The sequence below is a fragment of the Corvus cornix genome, chromosome 5 (genome assembly GCF_000738735.6).
Source record: "Corvus cornix cornix isolate S_Up_H32 chromosome 5, ASM73873v5, whole genome shotgun sequence".
Lineage (NCBI taxonomy): Eukaryota > Metazoa > Chordata > Aves > Passeriformes > Corvidae > Corvus > Corvus cornix.
The window spans coordinates 17,308,767-17,331,136 of NC_046335.1; the positions used below are offsets into that span (position 1 = coordinate 17,308,767).

At 40.1% G+C, this 22,370-nt stretch overlaps 1 long non-coding RNA gene across 2 annotated transcripts in view; it reads left to right on the forward strand.

Annotated features, from left to right (window-relative positions):
- Positions 1-8,788: 8,788 nt before the first annotated feature.
- The window catches only part of LOC104685874, a 28,336-nt gene continuing 14,754 nt past the window's right edge, over positions 8,789-22,370 (forward strand). Inside the window, exon 1 of one of the 2 annotated variants that reach the window (XR_002043970.3) lies at positions 8,789-8,928. This is a non-coding gene — a long non-coding RNA (uncharacterized LOC104685874). Of the gene's footprint in view, positions 8,929-19,518; positions 19,994-22,370 lie in introns of those variants that run through there. The other variant, XR_002043956.3, reaches the window with a different exon arrangement.

Below are 22,370 nucleotides of genomic sequence, written 5' to 3' on the forward strand. Positions count from 1 at the left end.
GGAATACAGATTTGAATCTTTGTACTGAAAATCATGTATTTCCAGATATTTCTGTTATGGCTTCAAATTTCATGATTTGATTTTGGAAGACCCCTTCTCCCAAAACTGATATTTTTTGCAACTTTTCTGGTGACATTTTATCCCATTTTATCAGTAATTGAGACCTATCTATTTCCTAGAATTTTTCTCAATGTCTCAGAGTTGTGTTAGGTTAAGAGAATTTTAAAAATACAGCAGCTAACTGCTTTTCATACAGCTATAAAACCAAATGTAGTGTTAGAAAGGATGAATAGGACCCACATTCAGCTGCTATTTGCATATTAATTTGCCATAAAGAAATAAAATTTTATATGCACTTGCAATAACAGGCAAACGTGAAAAAAGGTTTCTTAGATTTCCTGTGTTTATTACCCTTTATCCAAGATTTTTAGAATATGCAGTGCCTATGTGCAAGATACAGCAGGTGGGCTTTGTGTTTATCATTAATCCTTTTGAAAGCTGGACATTTGGAGTGTCCACAATTAAAAAGTCTCAGTGTTGTCTTGTCTATTATGATCTGTTTCTCAAAATGGCAGAGGTTCACAGAATTAGTATAAAGAAAGCAGTCGAACATCTGTTGGTCTGATACAAACTGGGACCAGTAAGTCCTTCCCACACAGAAGCAGCCATCCACATTTCTCACAGTTCTACACAAAGTTCAGATAGTTGGGTCTTTCAACGACAAATGAAGTTAGAATCAACAGCAGTCACTGTCTTGCCTGACCCATCTGTTTTTGTTCGCCATTCAGTGGAAAAAAAATTAAAATGGCATTGTAAAGGCCTGGTTAAAGTACTTCTTGATCTCAGGTACCTGAAAGCATCCAGGGCAGATGCAGCTTCTGTATTAGTGTGATTTCATCAAACTGATAGTTCTTCATCTGGAAATTGGCACGGGTCTCAGCTTTGTGTCTGTGTATGCACACATGCACATTGCATCTGCAGTGTTGTAATGCAGTTCATTAAGCATTTGCCAACATTTCTCAATACCGAGATCATTAATTTGGGACCATGAACAATAAAGAGGTAAATCATGGCTTAAAAGCCACACAGCATGGTGTGCACTGCTTAAAATGTCCCTCTTAGTGTTTGTTCATTTGACATAATACTGATAGAAATTCTCAAATATGATCTATACCAGAGAGCAGTATTAGGGGTATCACTATAAAAGGTAGATTTCTTATGCTACATTTTTATTCAAATTTATTAAAAGGCCTGAAAATTTCAAGAGCTTCTGCATAATGTATTAACGTTTAATAGCCAGATCAGAATTCTATCTGTTCTTAGTGCATTGAATGACTAATGGGATGAAAATCAGGAAATCGGGGCTTTCATCCACATTTTGCTGTTTGTTTGTACAATTTTTTTAAATCTGTTTGTTCCTTAGTTTCTCTAAAAAGAGGAACATGTAACTTGTCCATATTTGTAAAGTATTTTAATACATCAACTATATTTGGTCCATCGATGGAAACTTTTATTTATCATCTCTTGTTCAGTGCCGGCTGCTTGTGGACATTTGCAAAATGGATTAATCAGATGCAGGTGAACTGGTGCATTTGTGAGATTATTTCTGTTCAAGAACTAATTAAAAAACCTCAAAATATTTCTGAAGATGTTGAAAGAAAAAATAATGTAAAATTTAACGAAGGACTAAAGTCTCTAGAGTGTAATGAGCAAATCTTGAGGAAGATAAAGACAAGTTAAATACACGTGATAAAGTTGATCAGTTTCTTTATCTGTAGACTGGGATTAAGAAAATTAATGGCTTCCCAATAAAGCAGTGAGAATTCAGTCATAGCTACCCTGTATGTCAAATATGTAAACAAATTGATAATCGTCTCTTTGGGTTTTTTTAAAGTCACAATAAGATGGCAGTAAGGAACTGAGACTTCCTTTAAAAAAAAAAAGTGGCTTCAAATGCATGCATATTTACAAAACGATTATTGGCTCCTTCAGGTGATTTGTTCCCCTTGATATCCATGACAGAAATTAGGTAGACTTTGCTGGAAATAGGATCAGATTATTTTTATGATGCATCTAAATCTAATGATGTTGGTTTTTGGAATTCATATGGGAAACAGTTGGCAGTACTCAGACAGATTTATGGACCCTGACAACACCCAGATGTATACCAGGAACAGTAGACAAGCAGCAGAGACTGCAAGTGAATATATAATGAAAGTCAGAGGATACAGTTCCTGGAAGTAATTGAAGACATTTGGATGACAATCCAGTGACCTTCCTGCCATTGGTTCCTTTTGACAAGTGGCAGACATCTGCCTCCTCTCCCTCCTGCCACCTTGCTGTATGTCTCACAAACATGCATTGAGCTGTAGAAATGGAAGTTTCAGGGAATTCCAACCCAATCCATTTAGGAGTTAACTCATGGGGCATGTGCATTTCATTACAGCTAGTTTCATGTAGTGATAATGAGCAGCCATGTGGCATTGCAACTTACTCCTTATTTAGAGCATAAAACAACTTTATTCCTGCAAGGGCAGAGCCAAATGTTTTACAAGTAAACAGTCTGCACATTTCAAATGAGCTGTTTCTATAGTTCTAGCACTTTATAGTAAGAACCGAATAGCATAATTATAGGTAAGGAAGTGGTGATGTTGGGAGGAGATGATGGAAGTGTTTTTCAGTAAACAGGCAGAGTTGAGAGCTTGCATCCTCCTGCTGCCGGAGCTCCACAACGTCCCCCGGAGCCAATGAAGGAAATCTTTAAAACATAACACACGATGAACATATCCTAGACAAAAGCATGTAACATAAAATAGACTTCAAGTGTTCCTGGCCCATAATTAGCTTAGGAGATGTGGACAGGAGTCCTCTGACTGGAGCTCAAGGTTGGCAGATGGCTGCAGCCATGTAAGTAGCTCTGAATAGATTACTTTGGAAAATGAAATCAAAATCAGTAAGAAGTAGGGAGCGACAGGGTGTTTCTCTTTTTTGTTGCAGCAGCTCTGGTTTAAATTGATAAGATAGCTCTACTGAGCTGTTTTCTTCCTTTCACACTGAGGAAAATTTGAGGAAGGCTGTTCTGTGGGCCTGCACAGGTACTATGGGGTCTTGTCTTGTATCCAGTAAGAAATATTTTAACAATCACTTGCTCCTGCACCATATATAGAAGAGATTTTTGTTTATTTGATAATACATATTTATATGGAGAGCATGAAACTAGAAACTGGTATTTGGACATGTCTCAAGATATGCTATGTAGACAGACAATGTAATATATTGCATAAAATGTTGCACCAGTTGCACTGCAATCCACGGTACTCCTCTCTGAAATTATTTTTTTGTGTCACCATCTCCTGTCTCATTAGTAAGAAGTTAATATGAATATGTTTATAATGTGCAGAAGGGGCTTTTCGGTGGTGTGAAGCAATTATGTATAATCCACATCACACGGGGCGTTTAGCCAGCCAGGGTTGTAGGCAAGTGCCATATGTAATTCCTCAAGTGCATGATACATCATGGCTTGAGACCCGAGCATATTTCACCGCACACATTGCCCATCCGTTTCTTGTTTTTATCTGTGGTTTCTGCGTGTTTCTCATTGCAAACTCTCTGCCTTCTCTTCTCTTTGGGAGTCACTTTGCTGATTATGGCTACTATCAGCACAACCAAGAGTGGAAATGATGCCATATCCTCATTTAATGTAAAATTGAAGGTTATGTTTCTGAGATTGATCTGTTATTATGATGCCCAAAAGAATTCTGCAAACCCAAGGAACAATACAGCTCCTTTGTTAGCAGACTAGAAAGAATAACCTTCAAAGCAGTTGATGAAAAGGATAATTTTTCCTCTCGTCTACATTTTCAGATGTCTGGTATATTCTACAAGCTAAAGAGATAACTGTTCTGGTTTATCTGCCTATTTATTTCTCTTACAAATTCCTCTTTAAGAAAACTTTGCAGTTCATTTGAAGGTTTATTACATTATGAATGACCGAGTGATTATTTGCTTCTCAATCACCAAATAAATCCAAGAAAATGGACCAAACAAATAGGACTATGACATTTTGAAATTGAATTGCTTCAAATTGAAATCACAGTTGGATTTCTGCGTGGAGTGTTCCACTGAATCTTCAATAAAATACACTTTGTGGGTGTGCGTGACTGAAAAAGGTGATGAGTTACCATTGCAATCTTGGAGACAGAAGTCTCTAAGCCAGTAAGTGTGTGATGAGTATTTTCTCCTAAGATACTGGAAACTAAGACTCAGTTCTACTCTTTTCAGCAGGATCAATCCCATGTTTTCTGGTTTTCCTCCTCTCTGTGCAGGTAAGCCTCTGACTGACCTGTTTCACTTTGCATAAATAATTAACCAGTTCCTGAATCTGGGATTTGAGGTGCTTTCTTAAAGGTAGAATGCGATTTTTGCAGTCTGGCTCCATGGCTAGAAAATCTTGTATCATCACCAGCATCAGCCTCCCAGCTGTGCTGTGGATGTAGCCATAGAAATCTGGCCAAAACTATCTAGCAGGTGCACTAGGCATGTAGGGATCTAGGGAATGGCTGCAACACTTGTGCTTATAATTATCTTAGTCATGAACAGTTTGTGGTCTAAAAGACACACATAAAGCTAAGGCAACTGGAAGACTCCAAACTATTGTATGGTTGCATACCTCCTGTGTGTTGTCAACTCTTTTTCTGTGTGAAAGAGTTGGTCATCTGATTTTGTGAATAGTTGCTAACACATATAGTGGAGGAGGAGCTCTGAATAATGAGAAGTTAGAGATGCCAGTTACCGTGAGAATATGTAGCTGCTTCATGCTTGAATAGCAAAGGCAAAAAAGAATCCACTTTGGCTCTTCTCCCCTGTTCTGTAGGGCCCCGCCATCACTGACAGTGACCCATGGAAGTGCAGAGCATTTATTACCCAGTGAGCAGGGGTAGTCCTGGCAGGAACCAGCAGCACTTCTGGTACCGCTCTTTGCAGATTACTTTGAGATGACTAGTAAAGGTTCCCAAGCCATACAGCCCTGAAGGAAAGTGATTATTACAGTTACTTCATGTTTTCCCTTTTGAGAAGACCACAAATGGAATCTCAAGAACAAACAATCCCTGGGTATTGGTTTGGGTTTGCTTGGATTTTTAAAAGCATTTGGGTGTTTTAATTCATAAGGAACTGTCCTTATTAGGTAATTTTTACAGATTTGGTGAGTGCAGGGAGGTACCTATGTTTGAGATTGCTGCTGATACTGCCAATGATACCAGTTTGCGAGGTACAAGCTACTTGAATGGAAGAAAGAAATGTTAATGGAGTCTTACTTTGCAGTTTTGAATGGACTTTATATTAATCATAGTATTGACTTTATAATACTTTTCTGCTAAAACTGTCTTGTACACTTTTAAAATCAGGTTCAAGGAAAGTACAGATATAATTGGAGAAAGAGTATTATAATTAATACCATAGTTTCAAAGCAGTTAAAAGAGGCTAGATTTCTGGATCAGTTTGACTTAGATCTGGAGGTTCCATATAATACAAATACAACTCACTTTTAGTAGAAAGATAATTGATAGACCTCTGCTTCTCTCCTTTTTAAGTCACTATTATATGCTTTGCAATAGGAACTACATATTTGCTGAAATTTTAAAACTGCTGCCACTCCTGGTTTTGCCAGAGGCTAAATATGTTTGCTTTAGAACACACTTTAGAACAGTACTTTTGCTTGTCAGGGTGTCCTTAGCTGTAGTTTGAGAATGATAGCATCCTTTTATTTCAGTATTACAAAAAAAATTCCTTAACATTGATTGCACTCAGGCTGAAGGTGCTGTGGAAATGCAACCCTTGCCACAGTCATGCTAAGGGATGGATGGTATTTGGTTCTGCGCATGATGAGGTCTGTGCATTCTAAGGCAGGACACAGTTCAAGACCTGTCCTCTCAGCTGGACTTGGCTGTTGTTCCTCATCATCCTTTCCCTTCAGGAGTGCTTGGTTGTGAATCCCAGTCTTCAGTCCCAGTCTGTATCCCCATTTGCAGCAGAGGAAATGTAGCACCCTGAACTCAATTCTTGCATTCATGTGTCTAAACTACTTCACTGAGTGTGCCTTTACGTTCCCTGCTAATTTATTGGTTACCATCAGCTCCTTTTCTTGTGTAGTGTACCACTGCTAGGGGAGAGAAGTAGCAAATCTGAGACAATATCAGCCAAAGACTCCAAATTTTGTTTTGCTACTTCGCTGCACAGGAACAAGACACAGTCTTGTTTCAGACAGTGAAGGTATCTTGCAGATGGAAATCCAGTGCTGGTGATACACTGTATTCTTGTCCTTAGCTGAATTTTAAATACATGGCATGTCAAAATGTAAGTATAAGCAAGATCTGAGACTGCTATTATTAGGTTTTTAAGTCTATCTCCCAAATTTGAGTTCAGTGCAGGACAGAAGATACCCAAATCTAAATATATTAGTGTTTTACTTGTCATCGATGTAAATGTTAGACATTTTCAGAGTATGGGACTGTGCATCAGTACAAGTCATTAGCTGTAAACTCCTTTACTTTATGCAGTGTCATCTGCTGTGGGATTTGCATACATTTTTCTAATGACTCTACCTGTCAGCTGCCATGGTTTCTGCAGTATTTTCATGTTTCACTGTTCAGAGTTAAGAAGGCTTATGAGATCTTGGATCATTTATCAGTATTCAGTGTGGAATTTCATTATTCCAGGATGGATTATGGAGGCACAAACTGTTACTCTAACGGCTTCATTGCAAGTGACTAACAATGTCTTATCAGGGACATTTTGTGTAGCTGTACAGTTTGTTTAAAAAAATATGATGTGGGGTGTGCAGTGGACAAGATACCAACATTTGTTTTATTTGTATTCTAGGACACAAGGGTATTAAGGAGAAATGAAATGGCAGCTGCAGCTGTTGTAGGCGTTCCCCAGAGGGATAGAGCTAATAGGATATATGTCTTCATCCACAGCTGAGTTAATTTTGAGAGCAGAGGATGAAAAATGAAACTAAACACATACCACAAAATCTTGGATAACGGGGGTGGGAGGAAGTAGCCACCCTCACTAATCTGTGACATCATTGTGATAAAGAAGGGAAATCTTTCCACTAGAAATCCTAAAAGAGAAGATTTTTTGAGGCAGCTGAAGTATTAGTCTGTCTGAAAAAAAGAACATTTTGTGGAACCGTATATCTAATGGGCAGTGTTTAAAATCTGCAGATATTATACATATAGATTACTGGAAAAGCGTTGCTCAGAAACTTTAAATCTTTTATAGGCCTGGCATCAAAGGTTGTATTTTCTATGTTTATGCTGTAGATGAAATGTGGTGATAGCAGTACGAAGCCACAAAATCTACAAGAGAAATTTAGCCTTTAGTCAGGCCCTAACTTCATTCTGACTAGATATATATTCTGCCTTTCTTCAAATACGGTGTCATTTTTTTAATGGAGCAGAATGCAACTTTTCATTTTTGTCTTTGAGAAGTTTTCAGTCTGTCTCCTAGATCTCAGGGTTTATTTCTCTCTGGAAATTTGCCAGGTGCAATACTGTGGAGAAAAATGCCTCAAACCTCTCTTTAATCTTCACTTATCTCTCCCACACAAAGAGCATGATTCACAGCAAAATGCCCTCATGTGCAATGATTTCTCCCCTGCACACTGATGGACTTGAAGCTGCATCTTTTCTGGAAATTCTGACAAAAAATTATCTCCCAGAGGGGCAGATTCACAAGCAGGGATGATGTCATGGGTGCTATGTAGGCAAGACTCTGATTTACCACTTGGTACGCTAACATTACACAGAACAGGTTTAGAAAAAAGCATGTCCATCTACAGCTTGGCTCTCTGAGGCACAGTCAGCCTAATGCACCATTGAGTTCCTCGAGTTCCTTTTTTAAACAGACTGATACTTAAGGAGCACAGCAACCTTGTCCTCTAAGGTTTCTTACTACAGGATTTCCTTTTTATCTCCGTGGTCTGCCTCTATAAACCTATGGAAATGCCATGTTCTGCAGCATTCAGGTCTTTGCAGAGAGCTGTCCAAGTAGTCTTGGGCAGAATCAAAGCAACAGGTGTGTTTCCAGAATCAAATGGTAGTTGATTTTGTGAAGTATCATACATTCCATTTATTTGCTACGGTGAACAAAAAATACGTGCTCATGCTCATTTGATCAAACTATGGGGTTTTGGTTTTTATTTTCATTTTTCTGAAGCATCAAAAATAAGTTGCATTGATTCAGTAGCCTTTTGGGTCAGTTTTCTTCTTCTGTTTTGTCCCTGAGGAAATAGTGTAGAAACTGGTGCTAAGTGCTTATGGAAAGAGAGGTCATGCTGGACCAGGAAGCTCATCTTTTCCTTTGGTTCCCTTCCAGTCTTGGAAATGTACCATGCTGGCTAATAGGAAAGTCTTCCCTTGATACAAACATCTTCCGTTCATTTTTTCCCCCATCATTGTCACTTTCCCCATCAGCATAATTCACTGTACTAATTACAATATAATTAGTTATCCTAATTTCCATATTAAACCCACATATATTTCCTTCTGTTCTGCAGAAAAAACCAAAAAAAGATATGCACCTTAAAAGTAATCTCTGAAGATCTGAGGCAATATTCTAATGGATCAGCAGGTACAGCTGCAGAGCAGGGCTTACCCAACAGGGAAAAGAGGGGGCGTTTCTGATTTCACTGAAGCATGCGCAGAGCTGCTCTGCACCATGGAAACTCTTATCTCAGTCCCTGCAGTGGAAGCAGTGAAGGATGAGGTTGTTTAAGTGACACAAATTATCTCTCCATTGGAGTGTGAGGTTGAATTTTTCAAGCCCAATGATCAGAGGTTGCAGTAGCTCGGCATCAGCACCAGTTCCTGCAGCAGTACTTGACACTGCATGGACAAAGCCTCCCAGATGTACACACTTTCCAAGGTAACCACTTGTCTTTCTGCAGCTGAATCTTTGCAGGGCAAGAAGGCAAGGGAGAGAAACAACCAAGCAAAGAGAGAGAAAGCAATCAGTAATCCTGAAATGCTTTCTTTGTGTTCTGGTAAATTGCCTCTTGAATTTAATGGGGCCAAGTCTGGATTCTGGGTAGGAAGAGAATTGTGCCCAGATATCTGAATGTAAAATTCAATGTACACGTGATACTGAATTGAGAGCAACATTTCTCATCATGCTGCAATCCCTGTTCTTAAATGTTCCTGTTTAAAAGAAGGGTGTATCAAGATCAGTTACTGATATAGCACCCTGCTTGGTTCAAGTTATTGTTTTGTTAATTCACTGTAGTGAGATAATGGGAGATCATAACAAACCTAGCCACTTTTAGCACCTCAGGTGCTTCTACTGTCCATTAGACAGACAGGTAATTGACAGTGACACAGCAGTGTCTTTGAACAGGGAGCTACTTGTTCAGGTTAAAAAGCACTTTCAAGAGAAGGAGTCCTTTGATAAAACCTACTAAAATTAAGGTTTTTTTTTTCCCCTTGGGAGAATGGAGGAGCTCACTCACCTTGCTTCATTTCCAGTGCCACACTGGCTGTGCTGTGGAGGCCAGGAACTCTGTCAAACAATATATTCTACAAGACTGAGCCAGAGCAGCCATCTGGAGTGAAGGTGTAGTGCTGGCAGAGAGGAAGGTGAATCCTGCTAAATACTCATGAGATTCTGTAGGATATGGGAAGAAAAGTAGCAGGGCAGAGAGTGATTTGAGCCTGAATGTGATCAGTTCTCTACTTTCCCCCACTAATTGCTGAATAATTTGAGCAAAGGTTTTAAAGTGTGAGAGGTTTGGGCGTCTTGTTGGGGTTTTGGTTTTCATTAGCTAGTGACTTTATAAAATAACATTTATGGTTAAAGCAATCAAGAACTCTTGTCAAAATTGCTGTGCTCTGCTACTGGTTCAGCCATTGGCTTTGTGTGTGATGGTGAGCAACAAAACCCATTGAATACTTCAGGTTATTCATAATAGTTATCATCCTGTGAATCAGGATAATAATACAGTACAGCTTCTTGGAAATCATTATGACCAGGCTTTACTCAAAACGAGAATTGATTATTTACTCAAACCACATGCCTGGTGAAGTAATCTATATGAACTTTTTGTTTTAAAATAGCCTTCATATTATGTTCTGTTTAATGTTTCGGCTCTTCCTTAAGGGAAAATATTAGCGAAAACTGTTGTAAAACTGATTAACTCCCTCTAGTATATTTGGTGATAGCTACGACTTTCATAGGTAGAAATTGTCTTTGTGCTCATGGCAGGAGTAATCAGGTGTAGGTAAGCACATCAGCTGCCACACTTATCTAGTGCTTTTTCTGCAAACATTTTTTCAAATGACAGTAACCCAGAATTTTAGGGAATGATTGCCTTACCAAATAGGGCAGCATGATGAGAATGGAAGTCTAGAACAAAACCACTGATACTATGGACCAGCTGTCCACACTATACACCTTTCAGGGGATTTCACTCCAGTCTACTTCTAGATCAGTCTTGAGAACTGAGTTCCTGTTAGTGGTTCATCCATTATCTTCCAGAATTCAGGTTGTGTGTACCAAGACATTTTTCTGATGTGACCAAAACCACAGTAAAGTGAGTATTGCTAAGAGTTCCCTTCCAAAGTGCCCTCCTGATCTGACCTTAAAGACTCGTGTAGATACACCCTTCAGTTGATACTGAATTAGCAGTAAGTATTTGTGAAACATACCCATAAGAGACTGCGCCTCCTCTGCTAAGTGTAGAGGAAGTATCTCCAAAAACAGCCTCTGCACTTTAAACCTCCCCTAAGGCCTCTGAAGCAGAGGAAATCTGCATTTATCTGTCATCTCAGTTAATTCAAACAACAGTTATTTGGAACAAATCGTAATCACTCCTTCCCATAATGAACGCAGATATTCAGATTGCCAGATGGATCTGAATGAGCGACAGCCTAATTATGGCTTACCAAAATAATAATAAAAAGCTTAAGTGGAAATATTTCTGCCCCTCATCTACAGTTAGAGTTAAAAAAGAGCAACTTAGGGAAATGTTTTGAGGAATGAGACCTCAGACTACTATGTAGCATTTGAGCCATGGATTCCGCCACATGGACCCTTAATATGGTGTAGCAGAAAAGTGTGATATTTGTATAGAAGGTGTATGCTACAGAATTATCTGTCATGTCCAGGTATGCTCAGCCTTTATACAATTTCCCTAAAAGACCTTTGACTCAGTAGCCTTAATTAAAAGTACCTGCTCATTGACTAATTGCTAGTATTGTATTCAAAACTCATCAATTTTCATAGTGATAAATAACCAAGACCATTGAACCAAGAGTATTCATGGATTATGAAATATGACCCTTTCCTAGTAAGTGGAGCTACAACTGCAGTAAGCAAAATGTCTTGGGGTTTGTTAGAAATCTACGCAAAATCCAGTATTGCTAATGGCTTTGCACCTTCTGCTTTATTTGTCTGATTTGACAGAAGGTTTGTTTTCATTGCAATGATGCGGTTTCTTAGCAGCTTCTGTTGCTGTGTCTGCTTTAGATGAAAAATATCTGGTTTCACTGGAAATTCTTTATCTTATGAGAGGTGGGGAAAAGCAGTACAAACAATGGGCCATTGAGTGTCTGTGTGTTGGTGAACTGCACTGGAACTGCACAGAATAAGGACTTTAGAGAAATACAGGTTTTTTGGTTTTTTGGGTTTTTTTTTGCTAACTTGTTAAAAATATTATTCTGAGAGCAAACTTCCAGACTGATCCAGGCAATGCATGGAATAAGAGTCAACGAGACAGACTGAATATTCCAAAGAGTTTGGGGTTTTTTGTAAATTAATTATCTGTATCATGAATCAAAGGTAATAAGTACATCTTCAAGGTGCTAATACATAAGAAGACTGTATCTAAATGCAATACTGATGTCTATGAGATGTAACTGTGCATAAATAATTAAATAATCTCTCTGTCTTGCCAAGTGGTGCATGTATTGCTCTTGGCCGTATTAACAATACAGAGGATAGAGGCTAGAGGCTAGAGGAAACTGCTGTTTCTGGATAGCCCTGCTGTACTTCTGAACAGGGGGACCTTTCCTCAGTGGAGATACTATCACATGCTCGTCTCAGCAGACTGTCTTTCAAGCCTCAGCAATCCCTAAGGCTCCTCAACAAGAAGGAGCTGACAATAAAGCGCTGGTTTCTTAGGTGAGCTCTCTTTCTGTCTTTGCTATCTTACCTGCACATGTTAACTGTCCTGCCAATTAAGGAATAATTCCTTTTGTATAATCCAGTTTCAGGTGCTGTCTAGGTATGGGAAGTTGCTGGTGTATATTTAAGGAAACCAAAATGTCTTCTCTGTTCTAAGATGGTAGAAAGAAATAATGAGTCATCATTTCTCTCTTCTGTTAAACAGAAGTTAAGAACTTCTGATTTCAGGGGTTCACAAAGACACAAAAGTCTTACCTTCTTTTTTTTTACTTTTTTTTTTTTCATATTTCTAATTTGTTCTTTTTATCTTAGTTACATGACAGCTTTATGCCTCGGGCTCCTTCATGTCTGTAAAACAGCTATAAAAAGATTGCAGTCTAACTGTTCTCATCAACAAAAATCCCTTTCATCAGATAAATTACTACCTTGACCAATCCTCTGAATGACAGCCAGCATCCTGGGAGCACAGGAAGGGGGTGAGAAACATGGGGATGTTTGCAGAGGTAGGGTAGATTCTTCATATGATTTATCATCTGCCTTGCCTTGCTGACATTGCCCTCTCCATACTGCAGAAGCCAGCCCTACTCCAGTTTGACTAACATGGGATATAACATCTTGAGAGCCCCATATCACAAGGTCACAGTAGTAACAGACACAAACCAAGAGCTTCTTTTGTTTCTCTGCTGTGCTTCTCAGAGATGGAAACTTTTGCTAATAGAGCTTTTCTGCGATATACTAATGCTTCAACATCCTTAGGACAGTGCAAGGAACAGTGAAAATGCATTGTCTATAGCCATAACCAAAATCCACGTTTCAGAGGAATTCTCAAAAATTATACATTTCACTAAATGATACACTTCCCTCTAAGAACAGCTTCAAGTAAGGAGACTAACGCTGTCCACGTTATTAACTGTTGTCTTCCCTGATGGAGGAGACGTTCAGATTTTTGCCAGGAGAAAAAAGGAGGCAAATGGGACTTCGTGCTTCTCAGTCTCCAGATACGTGGTCATTAATTCTTATCTAAGGAGTACAAGCCTGTGTACTCTGTGTACTTATCTAAGGAGTACAAGGTGTGATCTAGACATAGCATAGAGCAGCTAGAAGACAACTTATCAAGATTTCACAGCCTTTTTAAAGGTAAATTACCCAATGAAAACTTAAAACGCAAGATATTTTCACTTTTTTACCAATGTCCAACAAGTTCCTAAATCACGTAGACAGGAACTGCGGAATTCTTTATCCAATCATCCCAAACTACTTCTACTGCAGAATATGGAGTAGTAGAAGAAGAAGAAGGTTTGGAGAACAACAACAATCCTCCATTTTTATTTTTTTTGCTTTTATCTATTTACTATGCAAATAGACATAAAAACTCTAGATTTTTCACCCTGTGATAATCTTACATAATATTCTATCACCTAATTCACACCATTGTAGATTCAAATTCTTCCCAGAGGCTAGGCAAATTTTCCCATGGACAAAGGCCAAAACCAATACTGTCCCGGGGGGGGGGTGTAAAACCCTTCAAAACAGGCAGAGAAATAGTCTCTGCATTCTGGGTTCCCACAGAGACAATCATGCTCCTCTTGCAGTTCTCCCCAGTTTCCCAGTCCTCAGGCATAGCAGCTCAGGCCCACATGTCTGCTTGTCAGCCCTCTTCCCTGCAGTTCTGTGCCCCAAACTTGGGGGGAAAAAAGGTGAAAAAAGGGCAAATGAGCTCGTCAGCTCAGTTTCCATTTGGGAGGTGAAAGAAGGGCAGAGGAAGGGGAGCCCTTATAAATGAATTTTGGTTGGCAGTGTTTGTGCTGCTGCTGCACAGGGAAGGTTCTACCAGTTCTTCCTAGGCTTTATACTTCAGTGGTGAAAAATTGCTAGAGGTCAAAATACGTAACTGGAAAGCTAAGCCTGCAAGGGCAGAGGTTTAGTGTGGTACTTGTCCATCTGTACTTCAAGAGGCTCTAGATTTTGAAAAGCTATAGGTGTGATTCCTTCTGATGTTGGACACCCCCACCATATCTAAATGAGTTTGGAGGAGAGGTGAAGCAATACCTTATGACTCATTATCCAAGTTTAGGGCAATTTGACCATGATTGATCATTTTTAACACCCTTTGCAATGTATACTGTGATGCCACTTCAGGTTCACCAGTTGTTTCTCACCCAGTGAACTGTAAAGTTCCTGATGTTGGAAGATCTGTGCTCTCTGGTTGGCAAGACACACTCTTGGGAAGGCACTGGAAAATTCCCATTGTAGCAGCTGGGGGAATCTGGGGAAAGTATACAAGATTTATTTGTCTCAAAATTTGTAATGATGCTGCATTTCTATTCCCTGCATTCCTCTACAACCCTATCATAAATTGAAAATGAGGGTGCAGTAACAGTTATTGACTATTTCACTACATATCTTCATGTAAACAAGAAAAAAATGTACTTCAGAAACTTTGAATAATAAAAAATGCATGTCATTTATTAGCTATTCCAATGAATCATGTTGCTATGAGTTCTGAAAAGGCATAAATTGTCTTCTTGTTTAAAATCAAGTATATTATCATATATGAGGGCTTGTTAGTATCTGTGAGCACAGGATTTCAAATTGCTTTATGAAAAGGAAGTGTTGAATCTTCATAAAAAATCTTCAAGGTAGGCTGCTTTTGCCAGTTACTTTGAAAGGAGAGAAACTGAAGAGGGCCGTGCAACTTGCTCATTTGCTTAAGTCTGAAGAGAAAGACAGCACTTCTGCTTCCTAGTCTTCTATTTTGACCATGTGCATTTCCAGCAATTTTAAAGTCTGGTCTGCTGTACCTCACTAACATTCAGGTGTTGTCCTGTCTTAGACATCCAGAAGGTTTAAGTTAGGGCATGGAAATTCAACTCCCAGGTTTAGTTGTGCTGTCAATTTGTGGAACAGTTGTGGGTCAAAACACTTCTGATCCTTGCTTTAGAGCAGAAAGCCAACCACATCCTGGGCTGCACCAAAAGCAGCATCGCTAGCAGGTGATTGTCCCCCTCTGCTCTGGGGAGACCCTAAGTAGAGTACTGTATCCAGCTTTGGGATTCCCAACACAGGAAAGATTTGGTCCTGTTGGAGCAAGTCCAGAGGAGGACCACAGAGGTGATCAGAGGTCTCAAGCACCTCTTCTCTGGAGACAGACTGAGAGAGTTGGGGTTGTTCAGCCTGGAAAAGAGAAGATAGTGGGGACAGACACCTTATAGCACCTTGCAGTACCTAAAGAGGCCTAAAAGAGAGATGGAGAGGGCCTTTTGCAAGGGCAGGTAGGGATAAGGACACGGGGTAATGGCTTTAAGCTGAAAAATAGCAGGTTAAGGCTAGATACTAGGAAGAAATTCTCTATTGTGAGGGTGGTGAGGCACTGTAACTGGTTGCCCAGAGAAGCTGTGGGTGCCGCAACACTGGAAGTATTCAAGGTCAGTTTGGATGGGACTTGGAGCAACCTGATCTAGTGGAAGATGTCTAGAAGATTTTTAAGGCGTCTTCCCCACTCGGAAAAAGGAAAAGATCATAGTAACTAAGATCTTAGGGACAGTAAAATGGTATAATGTTAAGCAAAATTATGGTTTTATAACAAGGTGTGACAACCAGCAAGACATATTCGTGCATAGAACTGCTATTAAAAAGAATAACCCTGAAAAATGCATCCCAAGCTTGGGAGATGGAGAGGTGGTGCACTTCAAAATTGTACTAGGTAGAAAAGGGTTACAAGCATCACAGGTCACTGGGCCTGATGGTGTTTCTGTGAAAGGCAGTATATATGCAAAAAATCGTAGTCATGTTAGACAATATCTCCATTGTAAGCCCTCCCTACAGTCTCCCTTTCCTAATCCCACCTTTCCCTTTTACCCTATGTCCTATTACCCCCAGTGTATTCCCAATCCGTTTTTTCATCCATGGTTTCCCTCACAAAACCATGCTTTTGCCAATTGTTTCCCCAAAAATCCCTTTCCAATGCCGAGTGGGGGATGAAAAAGGGGAGGGAAGAAGTTAAACCCTCTCCTGCCTCAGTTTCCCCACAAAGCATGCTCAGAGTTCTGTCTCCCTTCTGTCAGCCCTAAGATGTTCCACAGAATCTGTTTGGACATTTAAAGACTCAGGAGGGTGGCTTGTTTTGTCTTGAAACTGTTCTTGTTATGTTTATCCAGTTGTTTTCATTCTCCTTTATTAAAATAAAACGGGTGAGGTGTTGGGGTCCCTCCCCTGCCATGGAGCCCTGGGAGAGGGGCCCTGAGGGCACAGACACGGGGTTTCCCTGCCCCTGCTCAGCCTCGTTCCCATGGGTTGGTTTGTGTTCCCTGCGCGGGCAGAAGGACCCTTGGTCCCGTGACTGGAGCAGTTCCTGGGCAGAGCTCCGGCCATGCGGCTGGAGAAATAAACATCTCTGAAACATCTACCAAGAATCTGTCTGTCCATATATATTTCCTTTCCACGGGACTCCTGGTTTGGTATATGCGTGTTGCAGTATCCCCACTGCAACATCTTCCAAAGAAAACCATTCTATGATTCTCTGATTCTCTGCCTTGTGCTGCTAAACTAGTCTTTCCCTTGGAGTGGCCATGCCCCTTTCCCCTTGCAATTACGATGTTAAGAAAAGGAAAGAAACAAGAACCATATAGATGGACTTATGAATGTTTCCAAGCCACCATGTCTAGGTGTGCACCTGAATGTGTCATCTCAGGGTGACCATTCCTGGTTGTTTGCCAGCAGATTTCCTCAGGATTTCCAGATAGCATTGGCTGCACTTCAGCCTCACCACCCTGGGCTGGAGGCCAGGTAGATTCCCCTGTTTTCACTACTGCTCTTTTTAATATTTTCTTCGTAATTATCCACATTTTCTACTAAAGCAAGTGGAAGGTGTATAGGATCAAGCCATATGTGCTTCAAGCCCTGTAGCTGGAGCCCATGTTGAGAGTCAGGTACTTGGCCTTGGGGTTTCACTCCAAACAGAAGCTGCAGTTCAAATGATGCTGATAAGGTCATCACTGCTCCAGAAGGATTCCTGGAGAGATGGTTCCATTAAGGTGGGTTTCTCACCTGTGAAGACTTGGTATGACCATACTGTCATTAGAAGGTCATTTACTGATCCAGTGTGTATGAAATACAGAAACCTTCCATGAAAAAATCAACATTCAGACAGGTGATTTTCCCAGTGATTGTATGACTGGCAGTAGGTGAGTTGTTGCTGTGTGTTGCTGTACTGCAGAGTATGTCTGGTGCAAGATTTCTTCCTCTACAGATGACTGGAAATTAATGTCAGTTACAGTCACAGGACTGAAGATAAAATTAGAACTTGACAATATTTCATTCAAATAGATCCAGATCAAGGGCCAAATTCTCAGCTAAGTCATGCAAGTTTAACTTTGAGAATAGTCCTCTTAGTGACTGTTACCTCTATTATCACTTATATTTTTATCCTGTTATTAAAAAAAAAATCCCTTCACTGTACCTGTGTATCATTTCTCATCTTTGCTAGCACCACACCTGAGACAGGCTTGTCTCACACACCAACTCATGCCATAACCACTTGATCTCACCTTCAGCTTTATTTTATCCTCTCTGATGACTCTGCTGTGTTTATATTTTTCCCTTTTCTTAAAAAAAAAACCAACACAGCACAAATAAACCCCACAAAAAACCTTGTCAAAAAACAGGTATAAAGGAATTCTCAGCATTTTAGTGAAAAGTACTCCTGTGTCGATTTCAGCCTTGTTATTCTGTTATGTGTTCCTATAATTGCCATAGTATGGATATGACATATGCATAAATTCAAATAAGTTAGGGAGCACTGTCAGGGCATTTATTTAACCTATAAATTTTTTATCTATTCGAAGACTCTTTCCCCTTGGGGTCTTGTCTTTTCAAGCTTTAACTGTTTCCAAAGAAGTGGTGCAGCTTAACTGTCATGGATAAATAGAGGAAGTAGAGGAAGTTTTACAGCAAGTACCTTGTTGATATCTATGTGTCTATGGGCAGGATTCAACACTCTAGACTTAGATTTCTAATACCATTTTACATTTCCTAGGACATGCTGCCTGGCCTCCATTTGACTCCATAGACATAGTCCTTGTTTCCCAAGGTCTGTAGATGTTTAAGCAACCGAATCCAGTGCTTCAGATACAGTAGAAGTGCTATTCATGCTACAGACCATGAGGGTGGGCCCTGATGAAGGTATGGTAAAAGAAAAATCAAAGAAGCTTCGTAGGGCCATCTTGTGAAATCATTCTGACTTATCAAGGGCAAGGAAAGCAGTCCTACGTGAACCATGCCTGAAGCTGTAGGGGTGAGTCAGGTTAAGAAATTAGGAGGGTTCCAGGTTTGTGTTGTTGTTCCTGACCCTGATTCTGAAGGACTTACTCTCCTGTCGTGTTACTGCCCAGTGACAGAGAGACTGTTGACCTCTCAGTCAAACAGGACTGATGCTTTTCCCTTGTTTCCTTCAGGGAGCACCACTTTTTATGGTACTAGGGAAGAGAAAGAAAATTTAATATCACCCTGTATAATTTTCATTCTTTGGAATTATAGGCAGTAAACATGGTCTGAATTGACTTAATTCCTCATCTGGATGTCCATCTGGATTTCTAGGAGAAATACAAACTCTGATTGTAACAGATCAGCTGGGAAACCCAAATACTGATTTTATATTTCATGAAGATGTATGTGCTCTCTGGTGCCTGGACCAAAGCTTTGTCTCTCAGAAAGTTCTTATGCAGTGCTTAACATCTAGCCAGAGCTGTACACCTCAAAAATCATGTGTTCTGGTGTGTTTGTCATGCTAAAGTGTCGTGGAACCAGGAATAGTTACTGAGTGACAGGTCAGGAAATTAATTCTAGACAAACACAAAAAATTTATTTTTTTCTTGAGAGATGGGACATGCTGAGACTGTCACTAAAGTCCTTGTAAGTAAGGAACTCTCAGACATACTCTTTACTCCTTATGTCATGTCTGAATCTTCCCATACTGAAATGATCCTGCTTAAGCATTACAGTTCATGCGCCAGTTAGTTCTCATGCTTTACCTGGCTGGGACCACTGTCAACTGACGTTGCAGATGAATAATGTAACAAACTTAAAACCATGCCCTCTGGCAAAAAAAAAAAAACAACTTTCCAAGGCAAATGGGATGAATCATCGATAAAAATGTTTAGAATATTTAAAAGTATGCCTGAAACCACCTCTGCATAAGCTTCCTTTAGCAAATCAGAAACTATGGTAGGATTATGAAAGCTAGGCTGTGTGTCTAAGTTCTTCAAAGTCAGTTATTACTGACTGGTACTTGACTAGATGACATCAAAATTACTTGTCAAATACGTACGGAAAGAAACTAGGGAAAAACTGGCATTAACTGAGGTCTTCATGCCTGCACCCTTGTTCCAGGATAGAGAGCTAAACAGCATAGAAACTTGGTGGTTAGTGCTTTTTGGCAGTAATTTGATGGCCATGGGCATTGCCCAGGAACTCTAATGCCCCAGTAAGCCTCTGTTTCACATGCACATTTCTACATGTGAGTCCTGCTGGCAAGGAATGAATTCTACCAGGTATCAGACTTCACCCTGAAAGCTGAAGAGGCTGAATTAATTTCTTTGATCTTGCTTTGCCTGCCATCCTTGCAGCACTGAATAAGCTGGTATGGTGTAGTTATCTGTAGGTGGAGACAAACAAGACTACATGAGTGGATAGGTCTTTTTAAGCACTGTATTTCTGAAAACCAAGAAGAGCAGCAAATACCTTCTCTCTGTACTGTGCATACTCCTACCTTTGAGGAAAGAGGAAAGAAGAGTCAACACAGCACCCACTTTATTAGGTAAGCTTATTTCACTGTCAAAAATATTCAAGTCATGTTATACAATCACATTAAGAAAAATATTGTTCCTCTTTCAAAGACTGTCTCATGAGGATGATCAATTGTAAAATCCTCCCTGTGCTGTTTTAAGGGAAACTATCCATGAAAGAAGGAATAAGAAAGGAGTTAGCTGCACTGGTAGCTGGCTGCAGTCATCTTTCAGCTGTGCTGTTCTCTAGGAGGTGAAGAGGTTGGCAGTGGGGACTGTTGTTTTCCTGTGCTCTAAAGGGACACTGAGCATGATGTGCTAACCTGGAGAAGTCATACCAGCTTGCATGTATACTTCACAGAGGTTTTCTTTATCAGCAGAAAATTTTGAACAGTTTTCCTGATGTTTGAAGTCATGGAGAAAATGTCTTGCTCATTCTGAATCCATGAAACATGCACAGTAATGTGGATATGTTGGGCAGTTCACGGCTGCTACACAAAAGCTTCCTCTTCCCTTTGCAACACAGTTGAAGTATGATGCTCCTGGTGGAAAAAGGCACTGATGTAGATGGAAGTTCCAGCAATAAATATTGAATGTTCTTTATACCTTGCCCAGAAGAGAAGGTGAGTTATGTGTATTTCTTGAAGTATGTGGAAAGCACTTCTGTACAGCACCAGTACCCATCATCACAAAGCTGCAGCTTTAGGCAGTAGTTTTTTCTTGATGATCATAATTCAAGGTTACAAAGAGATTTTTTAGACTATCTGACAACAGTAGCAAAAGCTTAGCAGGAGCAGGAGCTCTTAGATGCCCTAGAGCTTTATTTTGAGCAGGAAATCAAGAAAGGTGTCACGTCCTGAGCTCCTTGCGCTTGGTGATTTCCCTGACCTTGCAGCACAGTCCAAGAGAAGCTATCAGCTATCAGCTGTGTCCATCTGCAAGATGGCATTAAAGGAAATAACAGGGATACATTTTTTTAACAATGACATATCTAGGATGCAAATTCTTTTGATACTTATCAGTAGTAATGCTGTGTCCCAATGATTCCACAATCAGTCTTCTGCCTAAGTAAATAGGCATAATTTCTGGACATGTCTGCAGACAGTGACTGATCTTCAGAATGTGGGATAGACCTTGTACCTTCTATAAAGAGATATGTATTTTCCTTGAGTTGATTTGATTAGATTTGCATCAGGGCTTGTGCTGTTGGGTCAGCACTGAAGCAGCACTGTCCACTTTGATGTCCTCCTGCTCTGGCCTCTGGGGTTTCAAAACAAATTCATGCATCTCGTCAGCTAGGAGATGTTGGGCCAGAGTTTTCTCGGTGGATTTCCTCCCAGATGCTCTGGAGCCTATATCTTGTGAAATTTGCTGAGTCTCTGAACTGTCTAAAGTGCTAAGAATGTCTAGTAAATGCTAGACAAAAAGTGCAAGTGAGGAATCCCCCCCAGTCCCCAGAGTTATGGGGCTGACAACAATGACTTTGTCATGTCAATGCAGTTCATCTAAGCAGAATTTGTTCTTTTTCTCATGTGTGTTTGGGCACAGGAGAGGCTCAGGTTTTTTCTGTTTGTGTAAAAAGTGGGTCAAAGCCGAAAAAAATGAAAACTACACTGCACATTGAGCATGTTGGGGTGCATGTGGTTGCATTTGGAACGTAACCACACTGTATTCATGCTCTGAATACTACCCAGCATGCTCCTCTTTCTGCCAAGAAGGAGCTAGAAGTAAATTTTTTCTCAGGTATTGGTTTTGTTAATGATACTGAAGGTATGTGGATGGTTACTGAAAATGTTTATTAAATCCCATTGCAGTGGGACAATTAAGTTCCATGCCAGTGAGATGCTGCATACACAAAGCAACTGTGGTGCAGCAGAGGAACAACATCCCCAAAAGCTGGAAGGCCAGGTATTCTGTCCTCCAGAATTGAACTATACAATATATGTTGAACTATACTATATATATATTGAACTCCAGATTGCTATACTGAAGAAAGTGGTAACATACAAATAGGACATCATTCCACATTTTCATAATTTCCCTTTTCAAGCATATTACAGGTGCTTGTTCTGCAGTCCTAGTTCAAAAGCAACATATGTGCAAGACACACCCAAACAGCAAGAGTTTCCATCTCCTAACTGTGCTGTAGCAGATGGCTCCTTTGGGATTTTCATGGACAAAATGCAGTTGAACACCCTAGGATTTCTGTCTCATGTCCCCTACAGATCCACAGGCTAGGAGTGAAGAAAGAAGATACCATAATGAGATTGCTCATTGCAGCTCTGAATGCCTTGTTCTTCACTTGTGATGATTCATGAGGTCTCTCTTGGTGGCACAGTTCTAATCTAGGGGTTCCAGACAAAACCATAAATACTGGCATTTGGACAACTAACCCCCTAAGGGCAGGTG